The sequence below is a fragment of the Tenrec ecaudatus genome, chromosome 2 (assembly GCF_050624435.1).
Source record: "Tenrec ecaudatus isolate mTenEca1 chromosome 2, mTenEca1.hap1, whole genome shotgun sequence".
Classification (NCBI taxonomy): Eukaryota; Metazoa; Chordata; class Mammalia; order Afrosoricida; family Tenrecidae; genus Tenrec; species Tenrec ecaudatus.
In genome coordinates, this window is record NC_134531.1 from 113,516,722 (window position 1) to 113,525,870 (window position 9,149).

General features: G+C 39.2%; 2 pseudogenes; both read left to right on the top strand.

Moving 5' to 3' along the window:
- The first annotated feature begins 537 nt into the window (after positions 1-537).
- On the top strand, positions 538-1,649 carry LOC142440933 (dnaJ homolog subfamily A member 1 pseudogene; annotated as a pseudogene).
- A 4,840-nt stretch (positions 1,650-6,489) lies between these two features.
- Positions 6,490-8,102, top strand: LOC142440073 (box C/D snoRNA protein 1 pseudogene; annotated as a pseudogene).
- Positions 8,103-9,149: the final 1,047 nt, after the last annotated feature.

Genomic DNA, 9,149 nt, shown 5'->3' on the forward strand with positions numbered 1-9,149 from the left:
TGTCATTGGCACTCTCGGTTAAAATTAGCTAAAATGATGAAATAGTGTCACGTATTACAGCCTTATTGTAATGTAAACATTCTTCTCTGAGGATGTTCCTTATTATTTCATGGTTCTTTGTTATTTCTAGTTTTTCCAGACCTTCAAAGTTGAATATCGCTAATGCAGAAGATAGAAATGAATTTTTGGAAGGGAAAGCACACATACTGAGCTGATTAAAAATTATAACCAGGCATGCCAAATGGCAAAGCTCTCGAAAAACCACTTAGTAAAGTAGTGCCATGAAGCCAAATAGTTGGGTATTTCCCAACTATATGGTTATTATTTTTACTTTGAGCAAATAAACCCTTTTGATTTCTTAGGGTAATGCTTTCTAATGAATGCTAAGGAAATATTTGAATTAATGATCAGTGTAAAATATTTATGAAGGGGAAACTTTCCAGATGCTTCAAGAGATGCGGAGGAGCGTTGAATATGTAAACTATGCACAGCGACCAGCTTGTTCCCACGCTTCCACCGCAGCCTTGGCTGTAGAAAATGGTGAAGGAAACCACTTACTATGATATTTTGGGGGTCAGACCCAGTGCCAACCAGGAAGGGGTGAAAAAAACCTAGAGGAAATTGGTCTTGAGGTACCGTCCTGATAAGAATCCAAATGAAGGCAAGAGGGTTACACAGATTTCTCAAGCTTATGAAGTGTTTTCTGATGCAAAGACAGAGGGATGGGACCAGAGGCCACCATGGCGGGTGGAGACGGTGGTGGTTTGGGTTCCCGGACTGACGTCTGTGACGTGTTCTTTGGAGGTGGTGGAAGAATGCAGAGAGAAAGAAGTCGGAAACACCGTGTGCATCAACTCTCAGTAACATTGGAGGATTCGTATAACGGCGCACCAAGAAAACTAGCTCTGAGAAAGAATGTGATTTGTGACAAATGTGAAGGCCGAGGTGATAAAGAAGGAGCAGTAGAGTCCAGTCCTAATTGTTGAGGTATTGGAAGGCAAATATGAATTCACCAGCCAGGACCTGGAATGCAAATTCAATCTGTGTGCATGCAGTGCCCGGGCCATGGGGAATGGCTCAGACCTAAAGGCAGACGTGAAAGCTGCAATAGAGAGAAGATCAGAGAAGACTCAAGATGTTCATATTGACAAACGATAACATTCCATGGTGAAGGAGACTAAAGTCCAGGCGGCACTATTATAGTTTTAGATTAGGACTATGCTGTTTTGACTGGACGAGGAAAAGAACTTTTCACGTGTGTGGAGATGGAGCAGGTTGAAGCCTTGTGAGGCTTCCAAAGGCCAACACCAACTCTTGACAACTGACACATCCCCTCTCATCTAGATCAGATTGTCAAGTGTGATGATATTAAATGTGTGCTAAATGAAGGCATGCCCGCCCATTGATCTCAGACCGTATGAAAGAGGTGCCTAATCTAATTTAAAGGCGAGGTCCCTGAAAATGGTGTTCTCTCTCCTGATAATCTCTACTGGGCAAACTCCTACCTACACTAAAGGAAGTAGAAGGGACTGATGAAACGGATCAGGTAGAACTGGTAGACTTTGATCCCAACCATTATAACGGAGAAGCATATAATAAAGGATGATGACCACGGCCCCAGAGGTGGGGTCCAGTGTCAGACCTCTTAATGCAGAGCAGTGAGTACGGCTCACTGCTGACATTTTATATGCCTTAAGGAATAAATGAAGCACCACACTCATACTATGCTCACTACTTGCTATTGCTTTTGTTTTAATATTCAACTATAGTGGTGTTTCAAAGTTAAATGAAGAATAAATTCAAACATAAAATCTCTAACTCTTCCCTGCACATATGATGATATTAGTATGCAAGATGATGTTTAACACTTATAAAATTTTCTTTTGGTTTAAAAGAAGTAGAAATAAATACCACCACCACCACCGCCATCCCCTCCCCAATCTAGTGTTTGTCAGACTATTACTAGTAATTGTTTTCAGCTATGCCCATGGGATAGCTTAGCCCCAAATACTAAGTTATGTATTGACTTCAGTGTATGATCCTAAATTTTTACGTTATAAAATTAAGACTGAATTTAAGTAACTACCAAATGAAAATCTCAAGTTGTTGTCTTGGTTTGTATTGTAGTTTGTGTTATGTAGGATTCATGCTGTCTCTGCATTTATTCTTTTGTGTCAACTGTTAACGTGAAAATGTCACAGTATATATATTTTAGCCTGTAGTTACTGTGGTGGAGATGTCTTTATAAAGAAGGGATTTATCATTACATAATGTTTCTCGAGATCTTACACTTGTCACATTGCATTCCTTTCTGCTGTGTTTTATACACACACACACACATATGTGCCTTTAAAAAGTGCTTCTCTTTGGACTTCAGTGAGCCCAGGAGTAGAGACTCCAAGAGTCTGATTACTTAAAAGTCAAAGTAAAGAGAGTTTTACCTGGGGGATTTGCAAGTGTGTGAGGGGAATATTTAAATTTGGATATGAGAATTTAAGAAATGTATGGATTTCTCCTTAATAAACTGAATTCAAAGCAAAATAAATAATATATGTCTGAAGCAAATAAATGTAATCTATAGCATGCATCTTTAATAAACAGAAATTAATCCAATGACCTAGCTGTTTCTATTCACAATATAATATAAAAATCATTCTTTAAACCATTTTATTGGGGTCTCTTACAGCTCTTATCACAATCTATCCATCCATCCCTCCATTGTGTCAAGCACATTTGTACATATGCTGCCATCATCATTTTCAAAACATTTCCTTACTACTTGTGCCCTTGATATCAGCTCATTCTACCTCCTCTCTCTCCCTCATGAATCCTGGATAATTAAATTTTTTTCATGTCTTACACTGACTGCTGTCTCTCTTCCCCACTTTTATGGTGTTCATCCCCCTGGAAAGAGGTTATATGTTGATCATTGTGATTGGTTCCCCCTTTTCCCACGCTCCTCCACCTACCCCCTATCCTCCTGGCATCACTACTCTCATTATTGGTCCTGAGGGGTTTATCTGTCCTGGATTCCCTATATTGAAAGCTCTTATCTGGACCAGTGAACATGCTCTGGTCTAGCTGGATTTGTAAGGTAGAATTAGGGTCACAATAGTGGGAAGGAGGAAGCATTAAATAACTATAGGAAATTTGTATGTTTCATCGGTGCTATAATGCACCCTGACTGGCTCAACTCTTCCTTGTGACCCTTCTGTGAGGGGATGTCCAATTGTCTATAAATGGGCTCTGGGTCTCCACTCTGCCCTTCCCTTCATTCATACCAATATGATTTTTTGTTGTGGGTTTTTGATGCCTGATACCTGATCCCATCAATACCTTATGATCACTCAGGCTGGAGTGCTTCTTCATGGGGGCTTGGTTGCTTCTTAGCTAGATGACTGCTTGTTTATTTTCAAACCTTTAAGACCCCAGATGCTATATCTTTTGATAGCTGGGTGCATTAGTCTGGGTAGACTAGTTAAACAAATCCATGGACACTCATCTTAATCCCTAGTTCCTGTAAACCAGGTCCACATGTGTCAGTGGACAGAGTCAACCCATCTCTTCATTGCTGCATTTCTCCCACTGCCACTAAACAAGTGGATCCAGGTGGATCAGTCCTAGAGAGGAGTTTTCTTCATGGTTTTAGATTTTTTTCCAGCTTCTAACAAAAACCACTAGTTCAAACTTCAAATATTCAAAAGTTCATTTTTTTTGCTTCAGTCTGTCAACAGCCCTGAGGCAGATCTCTTGGAATGCAAATATCCTGAGTACTTCAAACCTTCTTAGTGCTTCTGAGTACTTCAGAGCCTTCTTGGTAGGCATGTCTTAAACCCATCTAAAGATCAAATTAAAGGCTTGAGCCAAGTGGGTTTACTAGCTTTCTTATTTTCATAGTTCTCAAAATCATTTCTATAAATCCTTATATCCACATTAATAAGCAGAAGAAATCAGTGTAAACAATGTACAATCATATACTAAACTCAATTCTTAAAACAGTTAAATTCATTCCTTATTTAGCGTTTCTTAATCCTTATCTAAATTATTCTATTGATACAAAAGCAGGGATTAGGCCTCTGAGAGCATCAAACCAGATCCAGGCTTTCTGTCAGTCATTTTGACCTTCTGTCAGCCATTGTCTCTAACCAGCATGGTCTCTGAGAAATTCAAGGGGGTGATTTCTATGCCTGAGCTCAAAATATACATTAACAACTTTTTTTTTTGCCATTTCACACAGGAATCACGAAGGACTAAAACAAATGAAAAGAATCAAAACTTTAACTTCACATGCTATTTTCACAAAAGAATCAATCCACTATCCATCTTTATGATTTGTTTCTCTAGTACCTCAGTCACAAGTACCAAAACATGCTAGTGTGGGTAGGCAAGAAAAACAAATCCATAGACAGTCACTCATATGTGTATAAGAAAGAGCTTTATATACAAGAGCAGTTGAATATTGAGAAAATGTCCCATCCCAGTCAAGATTAAGCCCATAAGCCTGATATTAGCTCATATGTCTGATACCAATCTATAAAGTCCTTTTCAGACTCACTAAACTCATACAATGATGCCAAATGCAGGAAGATCACAGGCCAGTGGGTGGGAAGTCTTGTGGATTCAGTGGTGTCATAAGCATCTCAGTGCTGGCAGGGGTCTCCACATGGCTTCTCCAGCTCCCAGTGCATGGGCTCTTTCAGCATATGTGTCTTGTTCGTAGAGTGTCTCTCAGGGAGTGAGTAGAGAGAGAGGGTGTCCTCTGCCTCCAAGGTGGAAATACTGGAATTCCCAGAATCCTCAGGGGAAGCACACAGAGGCCTCGTTGGCTATGACCCGATCGACAGACTGGATTCCACCCCTTCACTCTTAATCCTCTCAAGTCCCAAATTGACATGGGATTATGTAACTACCACACTGGGCACCATCAGCGTTCTTCACCATGTTTGTTTTTGCACCCATTTTGTTGGCTGCCTCCTTCCTTTCCCCTGTCCACCACCTCCTGTGTCCCCCGAACCACTGTCCTGTTGTTTTCTCCTCTGGGTTGTTTATCCCACCTATCTTATCTAGATAGACAGGCAAAACAATAATAAGACCAAAATAAAAGAACCCAAAAAACCCCAAACAACAACAAAAAGAAAATAATTTTATTAAAATAATTTTTAAAGTGCTTTTAAATTAAAATGTAAATTAGGTAAACAGTGCAGTAAGTAGCATTGTGCTGATTTAAAAATGAGGCCATGGATATTCTTTCCAACTGTGTCTCTACTTTTCTGTTTCATATAATTAAATAATGAAGTCCAGGTAGACACGTACCAGATGGACACAGAAAAATGAGGAAAATGGAGATGTCAGTAACCAGGGAGTGAACCAGCTTCCTGATCGCTATATTAAGTTTGAGAATGCTGATTCCTGTATGAAAATTGCAAGGTTATTTTGCTGATGCTGTTTCATATGCAAGTTCTGTACAGCAAAATGTGATAGAAACTTGAACTTTACTAAATTCCTATTATATAGAAATTTTGAACCTTATTTGGCAAATTTATACTGTGTAGATAATTCCTAACCAATTTCCTTGACATCAATATTTTCCACAGTTGCTTGAATTATTGTTTTGATTTCACATCCTCTTTAAAATCTACATTTTTATATTAACAGTTTCATTGAGACATATTCTAAATATCATACAATTCAATAGTTAAATCATATCAAGAAGTTCTGTACAGTCAATTTTAGAACATTTTCCCGTTTCTTGTACACCTTGTTATTAGCTCCCATTTCCCCCCAACATCCCTGCTGTGCCCACAGGAACCATTCATTCAGTTACCATCTTTACAGAGTCACCCATCCTGGACTGCAGCTACTAAAAGCATCAGAAGTATAAACAGAGAGTCAAAAAGGCTAACAACAATAACAAAATAAAATAGAGAAAAACTCCAGTTGGAAAGAAAACAGAAAATATGAAACTGTAGCAACTTTAAAATGGGTCAGTAGGGAAATGAAATGATAAGGGACTTATCACTGGAAGTATGCTTTTCAATATATGAAATCAGGTGAGTTAAAAGATCCACTATCAACAACCTAGAGTCAATGCAGAGAAATTTTTACCTCACACAAAGTCATTCAACCATTACCAAACTGTAAATAAGGACTAAGTCATCTTTCAAGAGAAAGGCAAGGCTTTCTACTATCATAAACAGTCACACGTCTTGGAAACCCACAAGGGCAGCTTCACCTTGACTTGGGTTCGCTATGAGTTAGAATCAGTTCAATGACGGCAAGTTTGTTTATTTTTGAGTTAATTTGTATTAAGGAGTTTGCAGTTTCTAGTAAAGAAGGATGGCATAAAGTTGAGCTTTTTGCTTCCTTAAGACTTTACAGGTCTCGCTTCTACAGGCCATGCTGTCTGTCTTTGGGCAAGTAATTCACTCTTTGTGGAGGAGCACCAGCAGTCCCCACAGAGAAGTAGCAGAGATCACAGCTTGTGAATTGATGGAGTTTGCTGCTGGAAATGAAGGGATGCTGAGAGGAGGTTCGTGCGTGGAGCTGAGGAGGCACAGCTAAGACCTGAGGCATGTGGAGAGGGAGTCAAGGCTGCAGCAGGGATGACAGTGGCCTGCAGTGGAAAGGAGGGGAATGGACTGATAGGAGTATGGAGAACAGGGGACAGAGAGGGAGGAAGTGGACAAAGGACGGAAGACAAGCGAGCAGACCTAATGAGTGTGAAACAAGAAAGTAAATTTTGTTGTATGTTTTGCACTATATGAAACCTAGGATTGGAGAACCTATAGGGACAGAAGTCGAATCAGGGCTCCCGGGAGGGACAGCGGAGTGTCGAGGAGGTGCCGGTGAAGGGAGCCGATGCCAAGGCGTTCAAGAAGGAAGAGCATATTTTGAAATTGATTGCAGTGTCAATTGCACAGTACTGCTTGATGTGATTGACCTATGGAACAATATGATATCTATATTAGCTCCCAATAAAATGGTTGGGAAACCCCCCCAGAAGATTGTCAGTTGGATGCACAATGGGGGATGGAAGAGGTGGAGGATGGGCCTGAGGTGAAGAATGAGAAAGGGGGCACATTCCCTATGAAATGGGAGATGGATGCCAGTTTTGTGATAAAAAGAAGAGAAGATGAAAGGTGGGCCCGAGATAAAGGAAGAAAAAGTGAACGTGGAGGAAAAGGCTATGGACTGTCTTGACATGACGGAAGAGGAGGAGTTTACATTTGAGATTAACAAAAGGAGGAGCTAGTTGCTGATCAGGACATAAAACAGGAAGAGATGATGGATGGAATTTTTGTAAAAGAAGTGATGGATGATATGACAGGAAAAGAAGAACCTGCAATCAATCCAGTGAGCTACAAGCTGAAACTGCCCAGGCCAAGATGTGACACTGTGCTACAGAAGAAGCCAGGCATAGATGCCCACCTTGTATGTGACATTTCTGCATTTTTCCCTGTGTCGAGAAACACAAAGCAGAACTGACGTGCAATGGAGTTTGAGATAAAACTGCATCTGCCTCAAAACAGTTTACTGAAATGAATCTTCTAACTGATTATCGATTTTTGGAAGATATAGAAAGAACAGTAAACTCTATTTCTAGAGATACTTTTTTGAAAAGCCCAATAAGAAATGTATGTACTTTTTGAAAAACTGTGTTCACAGGTAAGGCATTTGCTTAAAACTTCTACCCAGTGGATTTACTAAGAGAAAAGAGAATTCAACATTTTTTATAAGAAAGATCAATAGTTTTGTTGGCATGTAAAGGTATGTCTTCTCATACCTTTAAGCTGTGTACAGAGAAAAAAGGGTACCAGATAATAAAATTATTATTGAAATGTTAAGAACTTACATTGATCCTGAAAGTCTACATTCGTTTTCAAACTGGTGTTAAAACTTTAATGAAGGTTGAGTGTATGCAGCAAAATGTAGTATGTTATCATGAATCGAATCTTTATTAAAGTATTTTAGAAAATTTGAAGAAAAAAGTGATCATGGAGTACCCAACATTGCAAGTGACTGTATTTATAGGATCCAGTAACGTTAAAATTCTTGAGCAAATGAAGAGTGAATCTATCAAAAACCTTGGCAGTAAAATTTGAGCATTTCTCCTGGAAGAATGTGAAATTTCTCAGAAATTTCCAGAGGACTGTATATTGGCTAGCTGTTGGAAGATTCGGGTATTATCAGTGGGTAGTTGGAATTTTTTGTGAGTCTGAAAGTATTTAAACAACCTGGGAAAAAAACCAAACCACCTTTATAGCCTTGGAAATATGCAGGAGAATTTCTAGTCTGTCCTGCAATGCCACTAGGAGCTGGAAAACACAGCATATGGTCAGTGGCAGGGAGTAGGAGAAGGAGGAGGTACTAAAGAAGGGAAAGTAGATGGAAATATAGCCTTAGTGATAGAAGCAGCACCAGACTGCATGATAAAAAGTTTGTACAACAACACCCTTATTGATAACATGAATGGAGACTATACACATGAAGCTCACTAGATGGAACACAGAGGAATCATCTCTGGAGATGGTGGAGAAGCACAATATCATCACTCAGAACAAGGCCATGGGTCATCTACAGACCAGACTATCAATTGCTCATTTGCAAGTTCAGGTTGAAGCCAAAGAAAATTAAAACAAGTCCATAAGAGCCAAAGTATGATCTTTAGTATATCCCACCTGGATTTACAGACTATCTGAAGGAAATATTTGATATATTGAAGAATGAAGACCAGACAAGTTATGGTATGACATCAAGAACATCATACATGAAGAAAGAAAATGTTATTTAAAAGTCAGGAAAGAAAGGTAAATCAAAATAGATGTCATAGAGACTTTAAAAGTTGTTCTTACAGCTAAAGAAACTAGAAGAAATGAAGTTAAAGTGCCGAGCAGTGGTCAAGGCCAATGTAGCCCAGAGGATTTACCAAAACCCGAATGAAGGCCCAACATGGTAGTGAGATAGGAGGAAAGTAAAAGGGAATAGAGGAAAAAACTGGGAGGCAAAGGACATTTATAGAGGTCTAAATACAGGCATCTATATATGTAAATACATTTACATATAATGATATGGTAATAGATCAATGTACATATATTTATTTATAAAGTATTACAGCAGCAGATGGACATTGGGCCTCCACTCCAGTGCTT